Source organism: Amblyomma maculatum, chromosome 4 (genome assembly GCF_055883805.1).
Source record: "Amblyomma maculatum isolate TAMU_Amacu chromosome 4, ASM5588380v1, whole genome shotgun sequence".
Lineage (NCBI taxonomy): Eukaryota > Metazoa > Arthropoda > Arachnida > Ixodida > Ixodidae > Amblyomma > Amblyomma maculatum.
The window spans coordinates 158,955,955-158,969,219 of record NC_139347.1 but is presented as its reverse complement, the minus strand read 5'-3'; the positions used below and the strand labels follow the sequence as shown (position 1 = coordinate 158,969,219).

The 13,265-nt window shown below is 49.7% G+C and overlaps 1 pseudogene; it reads left to right on the top strand.

Moving 5' to 3' along the window:
* Positions 1-7,246: 7,246 nt before the first annotated feature.
* Positions 7,247-8,677, top strand: LOC146193357 (iripin-2 pseudogene; annotated as a pseudogene).
* The last annotated feature ends 4,588 nt before the right edge of the window (positions 8,678-13,265 follow it).

The window sequence follows — 13,265 nt, the reverse complement described above, 5'->3', positions numbered from 1 at the left end:
AAATGACGTTCTCAAGCATCAGTGTTGCGTCCCATCAGTTGTGCTTACTGACTCGCTCGTACATAGCGAGCCCGTCTTCGATGTCGACGTCATCGGTGCCGCAAAAGGTGCCCGGATCACGAGGCTGTGCCACGACGATAGTGGGCGCTGGTTGTGCCGCTGTATGAGGAGCTGCGTCGGACAGCATAGTGCTAGCACCAAGCTGGCGGTCACTGCGAAGATCCAGATGGTGGTATTGGTGTCGCACCCAGCCCCTCCACCAAGATGTTACGAGGCACACTTCGCCGTAGCCGCAACAGTTCGCCGGCAGGGACACACACGCAGGACAACCACAGCCTAGCTTCAGCGTCGTTCTTCACTAGTCCAGCACTTCGTCATTGTCTCCGTGACTGAGTACCGTCACAATATCTAAAAGACATCATGAAATCGTGTGAAAAGCTGTAATGCTGTCTTCTTCGCTTAATATGGGACGGAATTACTTGAGTCAGCAGTATCTATTTGATGGCATACCTAAATTTCGGCTTGCATGGTGACTGGTATAGAAGAAGGAGAGCAGGCACCAGGACGCTTCTACACTGCGTTTAATACCCGACTGTTCTCTGGCTATTGATTGCCAACATGGCGCTCAGTCTCTACCACGCGCTCTCAGTCTCCAACCTCGTCTTCTTTCTCGTCGTTCTGTTTGCAGATTCTTGCCTGAATCTGCAACAACTGGTGCTGGATTGTGGTGATTCTCTGATTCTCTCACTTTCCTTTCAAGCTGTCATATATAGTGCTTAGGAAATGTCGTGCTGACACTTACAGCGTTGCTTTCCGTGATGTGTTGCGATTTAGACCTTATACGGCCTTGTTAGATAGTGTTTTGCTACTAATATAAACTCGGCTTTTGGTTTTCCTTTGCAGTTTTAAACAAATATGTAGAGTTACGTTGTGTATAAAGTGGGTGCGGTGGTGACACCTTGGAGTCTCATTGTGGTGGTCTGAACATTTTTCTTTCTTTTTTCTGAATGACAACTTTTGTGTGATGTTTAGTGTGATGGTCATGAAAATTAAAAAGGAGTTGTTTCTTAATTTTGCCCGTATCTTCAGGTCCAAAGGATGGAATTTGAACGACTCTACGTACCACGTCATCTACTGCAGGCCATGTTCGCGAATACAGACCTACCATGTAAAGTCTTACAGGAAGAAAATACTACAAGAATGGACTCCGGCAAAACCACGTACACGATCAACACAGTAGGTGTTCGACGTATGGTATACTTAGTTTATGTGAGGATCAATTTAAAGGGAAAAGAAACTCTCTACATTGCGCCCTACGTGGCGACTCCCGACGCTACCAATAAAGGCATGATATGCAACACATATGACATCGTAATCCGAGAAGAAATCCGCCAAGCCGTCATTGAAAGCGACCCGAACACCTCTGTACTCAATACCAGGAGAATAGGTTTGCCGAGATCTATTTTGAGCACCTGCAATAACTGCAAGGAGAAGGGACATAGGACGAATTTGTGCAAAAGAAAAGGCCATGGGTAAATATTTACCGCAGATGCGGCGAAGGCCTCCAGCCAAATTTTATATGGCTACTGTTGTATTTTCTTTATTTACACTGCCATGTATCTGAATTTCCAACTATCCCAGAATATAAACGGATGGATTTTGACTTTGAACCCCAAGGAAAGCCTCGTCAGGAAGTACGCTATCGTCTTCTTTTTTTCTCATCCTGTGGGCATGTACTGTGTTCATGTAATCTACGTCAGAAGCACGGAAGGCAGAAACTTTGCAGGTATATAGCGAGTCACCTGGGGCCCGATTTTGGACAATTCGCCATTTTGTTCAAATTGTGACGTACGCGTGACGTGTGCAGTAGGAAGGTACCAGGTTACGTAAGCACACAATCTGGTTGAGCATTCTGAAGGGAAAGAGAAATAAAGTGACAAAAAAGTGCGCTGTCGACACTGCTACTATATATTGGCGCCAAGTATGAAAAACGGCGATGCTTCTGCAGGAACCGATACTCTACGATGCATTCCGTGATTCGGAAGACTCGGGTTGCAGTGAGGGCGAGTGAAATATGTTCTGGCGTTGCGGTCTCAGTGTATCATGACGTATTTGCGGTCGGACATACGACAGCACCTACGCACGGAGAGGCTGCGCGAGTTTCAGCTGAAGAGCAAGAACGGCAAGGGAATACGCGCAGTGGGCTGGCGCAGAATGGGCGCGCAAAATAGCATTGCTCCTCATAAGCGCCGATGACCTCTCACGTTCAATTATCAGCGGACCGCTTATCAGACGAAGGCTTTGAAATTCTGTCGAACACGCAGTTTGTGCCTTGCGAACTGCGGCGGTTAGTTTTCCGGCTGGGTAACGGGTCGTCGGCGCATTGGCAAGATGGAGCGGCGACGTGCTGAAGGCGAACGACGAGGGAGGAAGTCCGGATGATCAAGGGGCGCTGTTAGGGGACCCGATTGGACTGGGCACTGGGGGCCAAATAAGGTAACGCAGGCCGTGCAGCAAAAGCCACAGATAAGTGCCGCCGGGCAGTGCAGTGTGCCCAGGGATTCAGCTGGCATAACAAATAGATCTATTGTCTGAAGTGCGCCATGGAGATGAGGTTTGAGGCAAAGGAGGAGCAAAAGCTGTTGGTGCCGAACGCACAGGAGGTGAGGCATTGGCATATGCTGGCGCAGGAGGTGGACTTCAAGCGACTTTGACAATAAAGTTGCGACCGGAGCTGGTTAAGGACCGGAATTAAGGACGACTTCTGAGACATGTCGCAGGATTGCACGACGAAGCTCCGGAGCAAGGCCAGTTTTGACTCCTTAGCAGATGGCTGCAGAGACTGTTGTCGCGCGACCTCCTCACGTACAAACGCCTTGATTTCTTCGGAGAGGCCAGATGACTCCCTCTCCACGGCCAGTCCAGCAAGCGAAGCGTCAGGCGGGCGGCGAATCAAAACACGCTTCTTGCGGAGCCGCTTTACACAGTTCGTATACTTCATTGACCGTAGTGCGGCCCTTGACGATGAGCATATTGAAGGTGCCGTAATCGATACCCGCGAGGGCATGACGTATTTTTAGGGTACGGTCATGGTCGGGTTAACGCAGCGTCACAAATCAACAATGTGCTCAATGTAACTGGTGAACGTTTCACCGGGCAGCTGCGCTCGCGACCGAAGACGCTGTTCCGCGTGGAGTTTGCGAACGACAGGGCGGCCGAAGACCTCAAAAGATTTGGTCTTGAAGTTACCCCAAGTAGTAATGTCCGACTCGTGGTTTCGAGACCACAGATTACCTACGTCGCTCAAGTAAAAGATGACGTTGTTGAGCTTACGATTGCCGTCCCAGTCATTGTGACTCGTAAGCGGACAGCTAATCGTCGACGTCGGCATCGCTGCTTCCACTGAATGTAGCGGGGCCCGTTGACGAAGTGTACCAGCGCAGGTGACGGGAGGAGCTGGGTGCAGTGGGGTCGGCTCCGTTATTGGGGCAGTCAGCGTTCTGCTGCGAAGATCTAGGGCAAGTTGGATACTGAAAACCTCAGATGGACCTCCACCAAAGAAAATAAGGATTCTTTGTGCGACGTTTAATGCTGCCAGTATAGTTCGGGCGCAGCAGGATATAATTGCCAGCCGCAAATCACACCTTCAGCGCGAGAGATGGGCGCCAGAGACAAGCGATGGCGATCGCGATGCCGCGGAGCTGCCTGTTCTTTGTCTTCCTTACATATCATCAACCCCGCCAACAAGCGAAAATCACTGTAAGCATTTAAAAGGCTTCTATTTCGCATTCTCTTTCTAAAATGCCTCACTAAGCAACTAACTAGAATAAAATTATGCGCCGAGTTTTACACTGATATTCTTAACTCAAAAAAAAAAAAGCAACAGAGGTAATGGCTTCTAACCATGAAGTACTGCGAGCAGATGTTTTCTTTAAAATTCGAATCAAAGTTGTCCATTCGTTCATGTTTCTGAACTTTGGCTGATTTTGAAGCGCGTTATGAAGAAAACATTGTCATTCTAAAGCTGCACAGTTTGCCTAAAGGGAAGTTGCATGTTGCATTGAAGCGGCTTCAGCGGCAACACCCGAGTTCATCGTGAAAGAATGTAGGACTGAAGATTGGATTTTTTGCAGCACTTCGCTCCTAGAGCAAAGTTAGCGATTTTTTTGCTAAAAGACTGCGGGCAACAAAGAACGTTTTCGTGGCCACCTAAGCTTCAGTGTTGCGCCGACTTAAGCTTTAAAAAAATATTGCCTAACAAAATTTCATCGTGCAAACCGCAGAACTCCAAACTTGCAATTTCACGAAATGGCGAAAATTGTGCTTTTCGTTTTTGTTTTTTTTTTTGTAATATTCAATTTTTTTTTCCCCGAGAAAGCAACGCGTACGTATCTTTCAAAACTAAGAGTCATTTCTGTTTCTGACACATCAGGCCACTATATGCTAAAATTTCATTGAAAACAAAAATTAAGGGACCTCATGTACCGCTGTTATCTCAACACACCCACATATGATGAACGAAATACTATGTCTCAAATATTAGGAAAGCAAAAAATATGATTTCTATCATTTTTATTAATCGCTGTCATGGCATTCCTCATTATGAAAATTGTCGTCAGGATTTTAAACATATTGCATAATACTGCTGGATTTCAACCAAATGGAGGGAGACACTTCCCTATTTCAAAATCTACTTGTACCAATGCGGTTCCGGCTTAAAATTTTTGTTTTATTAAATCGCTCTCCATACCACGGCTAGACTTCGCCCTTAGCTGAACTAGTAGAGCGACTGCCCAGGTGAGGCGGTCGTCGTCCAGCATCCGAATTTGACACAAGGGCAAATTTTCCTTTAACTCCGCAGTTTCCGCAAAAGGGGTTATAGAAAATATGCGCCTACGTCACAGTGACTGCCATTTTATAGTGGATATAGCACGGCGAAAGGCTGCGGGCACATGTTATCGCCTTATCGTCTCTTCCACTGCTGAAGCTGTAAACTGCGCCACAAAATGGCGTCCATGACGTCACCTGAATATCTCCTATATCCGCATTATAGCCGCATGCTTGGGCTTGAGCTAAAGCTAATGAATAATTACCCCATCTTTAAAAAAAAAGTGTACTCCGCCCTAAGGGATTAATCTACATATTGAAGCAACACCATTCCAACTAGGCCTAGATCAATTTGCTCTCATCCTACAATTGATCTCCTAAACAAATGAAGCTGTGTGAATACTATCGAGACGCTGCTCGATTGCGTGTTGATGGCTCGACTGTAACGTGGAAGCATCGGACACAGCGGTATGTCATAAATCATCAAAATCATACTCAGGAACTGTTCCTTCACCAATTCCGAAGTAAATTTCTGTGCGTGCCACTTATCACGTGTCACATGCAAGGTGGCTGGCACAACCCCCCCCCCCCCCCCATTACGGCTATAAAGCTTAACAAAAATCGTATGTGTCCAAACAATACGTCGCCTGGCTCCAAGGTTTCAGGGTACGAACCAAGAAACGGGTGAGGCCCTGGCTGTGAATTCTTTAGAGGATTGCGTGGACGTAAAAACAAACCCGGCTTCGCCACTAGTAATTCTTCTCTGAGTTGCCGGTGTCCAAGACACCGTCAGCGAGAAAGCTTGAATTCTTCAAGCTTTGTCGGTGCCATACTCGGTAGAGACGCTGACAAATGTAAGCTGAGCGCAGGAAAGGAGGCCTAAGTCCAGTGCAGCTGAATTTGGCTACTACTGGAGGGCGTTGAAGCGAGCAGCATATATGCGCGCCAGCCTACCACAATTTGGTTGGTGAAGATGATGTGGCCCTTGTCTGAACAACCTCACCTATATACCTCAAGGGCCAATACGATGTTGGCTTTGATATATAGGGCACGGAAAGCGCGCTGAACAGCGCATTTGCTTTTTATTTGGCAGATGCATAGTACGGGATCAAGTATTCACCCTATCTGCCTAGTTTTGCTACGTTTCTACTTCCCACACAACAAACGCAGCAACTCAAACTTTAACATTGAGAATAGTGTTGCGAGTAGTGTGTGTGTGTGTGTGTGTGTGTGTGTGTGTGTGTGTGTGTGTGTGTGTGTGTGTGTGTGTGTGTGTGTGTGTGTGTGTGTGTGTGTGTGTGTGTGTGTGTGTGTGTGTGTGTGTGTGTGTGTGTGTGTGTGTGTGTGTGTGTGTGTGTGTGTGTGTGTGTGTGTGTGTGTGTGTGTGTGTGTGTGTGTGTGTGTGTGTGTGTGTGTGTGTGTGTGTGTGTGCGCCCAAGAACAAACATGTTTGTTCTTGGGGGAGAGGAAGGCGCAGTATCTGTCTCACTTTTCCGTAGACGCCAACACTTACAATTAATGGCGTACCATGGGAGGTTCACATGTCGTTGGTTGGAAGCCCTGTCCCAAACTGGCCTCCAACTTGGCTTGCACATGAGCGGTAAATGGGAAGCAAAATGGTACGACACCAGCCTGAACGATGAAGAAAGAATTGTTCCGTCACAATTTTGATATGAAATCACATGCGTATTTTCCTCGACACCACACGCCGCCGCCGACAGTCACGTCTCGATCGAAGAAGCTGTATGCGCTATCGCATAATACAAAGTACGCTTGGTTACAAAGGATTTATTCGTTTGAACTGCCATGTAGCAGCTTGTATGCTACAACGATGAAGCAACTGTAGCAATTACTGTAGCAACATGTTGCAGTTCGGCTCGACATTCAGTGCTCTTTGTTGTATGATGTTCTTTTCGCGTAATTTTATTGTTATAGCAGTACTGTGATTCTCGTACTATGTCTATGTCCGTATGCTACAACCATAAACTTTCCTATCCGAACTGAGGTCCCCTAACTGGCTGAGACTTGCTGCGACTAATTAAACTTACTGACTGCAAATGCAATAAGCTTTCCCCGTCGTAATTCAGCAGAACACACAAGAAATACACATTGGGGCGCTTGTAGTCCCGCCAGCAAGATATATGAGGAACTTTGTACTACAATCTCCCGACGACATTTATGCCATTGCCCCTGCAAGGCAGGTGCAACAGGGCTGCAAGTAGGGTACCATGTTCCTGTTTCCGTTTGAGCCGAGGTGCGTAAAGCACTACTTGATATCAGCTGAACCAACAATGGAGGGCGGACGTCTGATAGATAACGCAAACGTCGTAGCGGACTCTTTGAGGGCCACAATGGCTTGTTTCATCATATTTGTACAGCATAACCTTTGAAATGAATGCCGTTGGGGCAGTGATAAGAGAACAAGTAACGTCGACTTGAATCAGGCTGGGACACATTTCGAAATGGCCAGTCCAGTAGCTTCAGCGTTCATTCTGCTTTGCACGGCTGTCTTGATGTCTACCTGCAGTACGCAAGATGCTGCCCTGCTGCACGCGAGAGCCAACAACGCTTTTGGAGTTTCCTTGTTCAGGGAACTCTGTTCCGTGCAGCAAGACCAGAACGTCTTCTTTTCTCCGGCGAGCGTGAACATCGTCCTGGGACTCTTGTACGCCGGTTCCCAGCACAAGACTCTTTCGGAGCTCTCCTCCGTTCTGGGACTCACTGATGCCGGGCTCGTTGAAAGGAACGCAGTGCTGTCTGCGTACAAATCTCTCGTCGAGATCAAATCTCCGAACGCGACCTTGGACATCGCCAGCACAATTCTTATTGAGCACAGCGTCAAAATCCTGGATCAGTACAAGACTGACGCGGCCCGCTACTTCGAGGCGGAGGTACGCTCTGTAGACTTCGTCCGGGACGGCTCCAGGCTGGCTGCCGAGGTCAACGAATGGGTGAGCGGAAAGACGCATGGAAAGATTGCCAGACTCCTCGAAGGCGCGCTTCCGAAGAATACAGTGGCGTACCTCGCCAACGCCGTTTTCTTCAAGGGGACTTGGCTCACCAAGTTCAAAGCCAGCGAAACGAGGTCGATGCCCTTCTACAACCACGGTAGAGACCAGGTCCAAGTCCCAGTCATGTCAGTCCGCCGAACGTTCGCGTACGCTTATATGCAGGAAATAGGGGTCAGCGCTCTTTCAATTCCTTACGCAGGTGAGAGATTCAGCATGATCGTCGTGCTTCCCTCCAGCAGAACAGGACTTCCCAATATTCAGCGTCTTCTCACGGTTGAGGTCGTGGAAAAGCTTGCCAACGACCTTGCGGGCCAGGAAGTGATTTTGCTGCTCCCGAAGTTCAAGCTTGAAACTGATTACGATCTAGTGACCTCACTCCGCAAGCTTGGCCTTGAAAGTACGTTTGGTAACGATGCGGACTTTTCGCGAATGAGCCCCGCGAATGGTCTGGCCGTGTCTGACGTCAAACACAAGGCCATGATCGAAGTAAACGAAGAAGGAACCGTGGCAGCTGTTGTCAGCTCAGTTCGTGTGTTAGCAAACCGCCGATTACGATCGCATCCTCGACCACCCATAACATTTCGGGTTGAACATCCGTTCTTGTTCTTCATTTGGGACAGTGTAGAAAAGCGCGCACTCTTCATGGGTGCCGTTAAGAAGCTCTAAGCGGTCACCTTTTAACATCGGGTGTAAAAAATTCCGCGTTGCCTCTGGGACGCAGTGGAGATGTATACACTTTACTAGAAAATGAAAGCACGCATATGCTTTCAAATTGTGATGCGTCATTATTGATTCCCAAATAAACGGACATTTTAATTGCTCGTCACCGAATCTTACACCCAACAACTTTTCCGACTGAAGGAAGGTCGTAAAGATTGCACCATTGGCTTTGGCAATTATCCGACACTTGTTTCACGCTGATAGCTGGTAAACGTGTTGCTGTACCTCTAATATCTCGTGCTATCGTATAGTTTTCATGCTCTTATCTGGTTTGAATAGCGAACGTGTAATGGTACCTCGTCGTAACTGTACAATGGGGGGGGGGGGGGAGGGAATAGTGGCTACGAACACTATTGGTGACTTCACGCACTTGGCAAGAAATCTCCAATTAGAAGCGCATTTTCGGTTTCATTTTTAAGTCTGAACAAAAATAAATTTTTTGTACCAAATCCCGCTTTCATGGACATCAATATTATTTGCGAAGAAAGTGTGCAATATTGTAAGATACTGCACATTGATGCAAGCGACCCAATATTCTAATACCGAACAAAATCCTTGTTTCAAGGTTTGTCCTTCACTCGCATCATGTAGCCATACAAAGCACTAGGTAATGTTTTTGACGAGACCAAAAATGGTAATAGCAAGAAGTTAAGTATAAGAAAGAGCTGCGTGTATATTTATTGTTACAATGTGATTTTAGGATATGCGAAAATATAGCGTTCATATGCAACTTCATATTGTCGCGCGCTTCCCGCGGTCCTGTACTGGAGGAAGATAAGGTGTGGCGGGGAGCATAGAAGGCCTAGAGAGGTACAACCTGGAATTAAACCTAGGCAGCGGCAATGTTACGAAGCGGCAAGCCTATGAAAACAGGAGATTGATGATGATCGATGGTCGTGAGATGACGTTTAATAAATGTTAGGGGGCCAGCGCTCGCGCTCCTGCCCGCGCCACTGCCCGCTTCTTCTTCTTTCACAATATCATAGTAATTATTATAGAAGGAGAACGAAAGCTCGAAAAATTAAGAAAAGCAAAATCACTGAGTGAGACAAGTTTAGAGACTGGAGAACTGCCGAGGAAATTCCACCCATAAACAGCATCGAGGAGTAGTGTAACAGGCTTAAAAGAGACGTCCGAAAGCCCGCCGAAATTGTACAGGGGAAGGATGCTCCAGAGGTGGTAGGCAGCCGGCAATTGCACATGTTCGCCCCTTCCTGCTGACGGAGTTGTGGGTGCAAGTCTTCGTCCGCCCCCTTCTGCCGACGCAGTTGTGGGTGCAAGTCGTCGTCCACCCCCTCATGCTGACGGAGTTGTGGGTGCAAGTTGCCGTCCGCCCCCTCCCGTTTAAAAAGTTCGAGGTGCAACTCGGGCCGGAACCACACCAAGAAGCAGGGTATTTTGGTCGTCGCACCATCCGGCTGCTACAAAATACTTCCGCGAACGACCGCCGGTGAAGCAAGGATAACAACCGCTCACCTGGCCCAGATCAACGTGGCAGCCACTGGCATTACCCAAAAAACTCTAGGAACAAACGGTGACCGCTGTTCCGTCAACCTCTGGTAGTAATGAGACCCACCTTGACAATGCGCCGCTGGTTGCGGTGTGTGGCCGGAATAGAAGTGCCTGCGCTTTTATACACAGAGTAAGGCAAATCCCATGCTCCGCCTCTGTGACATTTTCCGACGCTCGACCACACTTGGCATTTCTTGATTATTATGAATTTATTTGCAAATTGCGCGCATTTCGTACGTATCACTCGAAGCGCGGCCTCTCCGCACAACACTCCAGTTCAGTCTCTTCTGTCGTTTTCTCTCTTCCCTGCGTCCACCCTGCTCGCTCCGACCCGTCATTCCCTCCGAGAGTCCTCCTCACCAGGTGCACGGCTGTCTTCGCGTCCCAAGCTCCCAACACCTCGGAGGTTCGAACACTTCCCCGAAGGCGGCGACCGCTCCCAGCCGCGGGCAGCGGCCAGCTCTGTTGACACGGGCAGTGCGCTTTGCGGGAGCCAATGAAATTTTCCTCCTTGCCATCCTTGCGGCGGCGGTTCTCCGGTCTCCACCGCCGCGCCACTGCTCTGCTTTCATGAATGTGTTTAGTCCGCCAATACTTCGCAGGGCGCACGGCATACACAAATACGAAAAAGCAGATCGTTCTTTCTTCCGGCACTCCCCTAGCCTTTTCGTTCAGCCTGGGCAACAAGCCCGCTTTCCATTCCTTTGGGACGCTGTAAGCATCCAGGGTTGTCTCGATATCATCAAACCAGCCCGAGACAAGCGCCTCTTCCGCTGGCATATCTAAAAGCACTCCCTTCAACATGTTAGTATGCTTCAGCCTCCTATCTTCCTCCGCACTCAGAGGAGCCATCAGCGCGGCACCGGCACTGCCGTTGTTAAAGTCTTGCATGTTCTAATTCCCTTTCCACCCTACCTAATTCTGTATCCGCAATTTTGAGTCTAATCTGCAACAATGCCATCTGGTCACTGATGGAAAGTGCTGACCCTTCGCTAACGCTTCCCAGCCCGGCAGTCGCCACCAGCTCCATCTGCCTGTCCCCTTCCTCGCTTCGGGCCCCTGTTTCACCCTCGCGACTCCGCATGTTATAGCCCGGGGTTGTCATAGTGCCCTCAAAACAGGAGCCGTGACACCCACCTGTCCAGACTTGCGCTGCAGGGGAAGACTGCGAAATCGTCGATGATCCAGGTGTACGTTCAGCTGTGGGTCCACAGCCTCCGTCCAGTTCCCGGTCGGTCCCGCTTAATGTCGGAGGTCCTATCGGCTGCGTCAGTCAGGAAGGTCTTTTGCTCCGCCTCTCTGGCATTCTCCGACGAAGCTCGCCCACACTTGGCATTTCCTGATTATTATGTATTTATTTACAAACTGCGCGCATTTCGTACGTATCACTCGGAGCGCGGCCTCTCCGCACGACACTCCAGTCTCTACTGTCTTCTCTCGTCCCTACGTCCACCGTGCTCGCTCCGACCCTTCTCTCCCTCCGAGAGTCCTCCTCGCCAGGTACACGGCTGTCTTCGCGTCCGAAGCTCCCAACAACTCGGAGGTTCGAACACTTCCCCGAAGCCGGCGACCGCTCCCAGCCGCGGGCAGCGGCCAGCTCGGATGACACGGGCCTTGCATAAATTTCTCCTCCTCACCGTCCTCCCGGCGCCGGTTCTCCGTTCCAGACCGCCGCATTGCTGCTCTGCTTTCGGGAATGTGTTTAGTCCGCCAACGCTTCGCGGGGCGCACGGCATACACAAACACGAAAAAGCCGATCGTTCTTTCACCCAGTGCTTGGAGGTTGTTGTTGATTGGCTGTAGGAAGAAGGAAAAGAAAATGCACGGACCTGCTACTGGCTCTGTAGCTGAGCCGTCTCCGGTGCCTTATCGATTGATTGATTGATTGATTGATTGATTGATTGATTGATTGATTGATTGATTGATTGATTGATTGATTGATTGATTGATTGATTGATTGATTGATTGATTGATTGATTGATTGATTGATTGGAAGGGAAAGGCGCGGTAACTGTCTCACTTGTTTTCTGTGGACACCTTAACCGCGCCGTAAGGAAAGGGAGGAAGGTTGGAGTGAAAGTGGAAAGAGAGAAAGAGGAGCCGTAGTGCAGGACTAGGGAGTAATTTCGACCACCTGGGGATCTTTAACGTGCGCTCTCCGCTGCCTCGTGCAGACAGACGATAGAGAAGAAAGAGAAGAGGGAGAGAAAGACGCGCGCCGCAACAACAGCCGTCGTCCACCACCGAAGCGGTGGCGGGTGAAACGACGGCCACAACAGATGAAAATTCTGTGGCAGGCCAGCCCCCGCTGCAGGCGGTGGTGACCCACCTGTCCCAGCCCCATCAGGGGAGTTTGGAGAAACACACAGTGCACGACACACAGGCTCTACCGTTTGTTTTCGGCGATCGAGTCAAAAAATTGGAGGCTTATCAAGGTTAAGCCCAGTGGATGCGAAGCATGTTAAGCAGCTGCCTCAGTGTGGATGGGGCTAAGTAACGGAGACGTGGTTTTAGGTTAATCGTCGTAGGCATCTTGACCGCATACACGCCCGGCGCAAAGACGCTGGCACAGTTGCGGGCACAGAGACTGACGCGACGGCGGGCGCGCGCCGCTTCATCCCTGGCGTGACGTCACATATCACGTGATGCAGCTATGGCGGTGCCGCCGCCGCGTCGCGCGCGACGGCGCGAACCGAAGCGTGGAGGCCTCCGCCGGGCGACGTCCGACGGCGCGATATGAGGCCCCATCTGCAGCCAGTGTGACATCATCACGTGACGTCACATCATGTGATCTCAGATCATATTATTTGGAATGTAACAACAGCCCAGGAGCTAAAGAAAATATAGATAGAGACGCCTGGGAGACCCTGCTGCGAAGTGAGGACCCCGCTCAGCAGCAGCAAGCCATCCGCCTGGCGGCTGAGGCCGTGAAGCAACAATGCATATTCACCAGACCTTAGTTCGCGAGGCTCCTGAGTAAGGCCCATCAGGCCTGCGTGCCGGGGAGTCCGAAATGGAGCTGCTTCTCGGTGGAAATAAAGGTTTTCAACAACAACACTTCAAGGTCAATGGTGGCCACCGCCGGGAGGCGACCGACGGCGCGATATGAGGCCCCATCTGCAGCCGGTGTGACGTCATAACGTGACGTCATGTCACGTGACCCCACTTCAGGGTCAATGGTGGCCACCGCCGGGC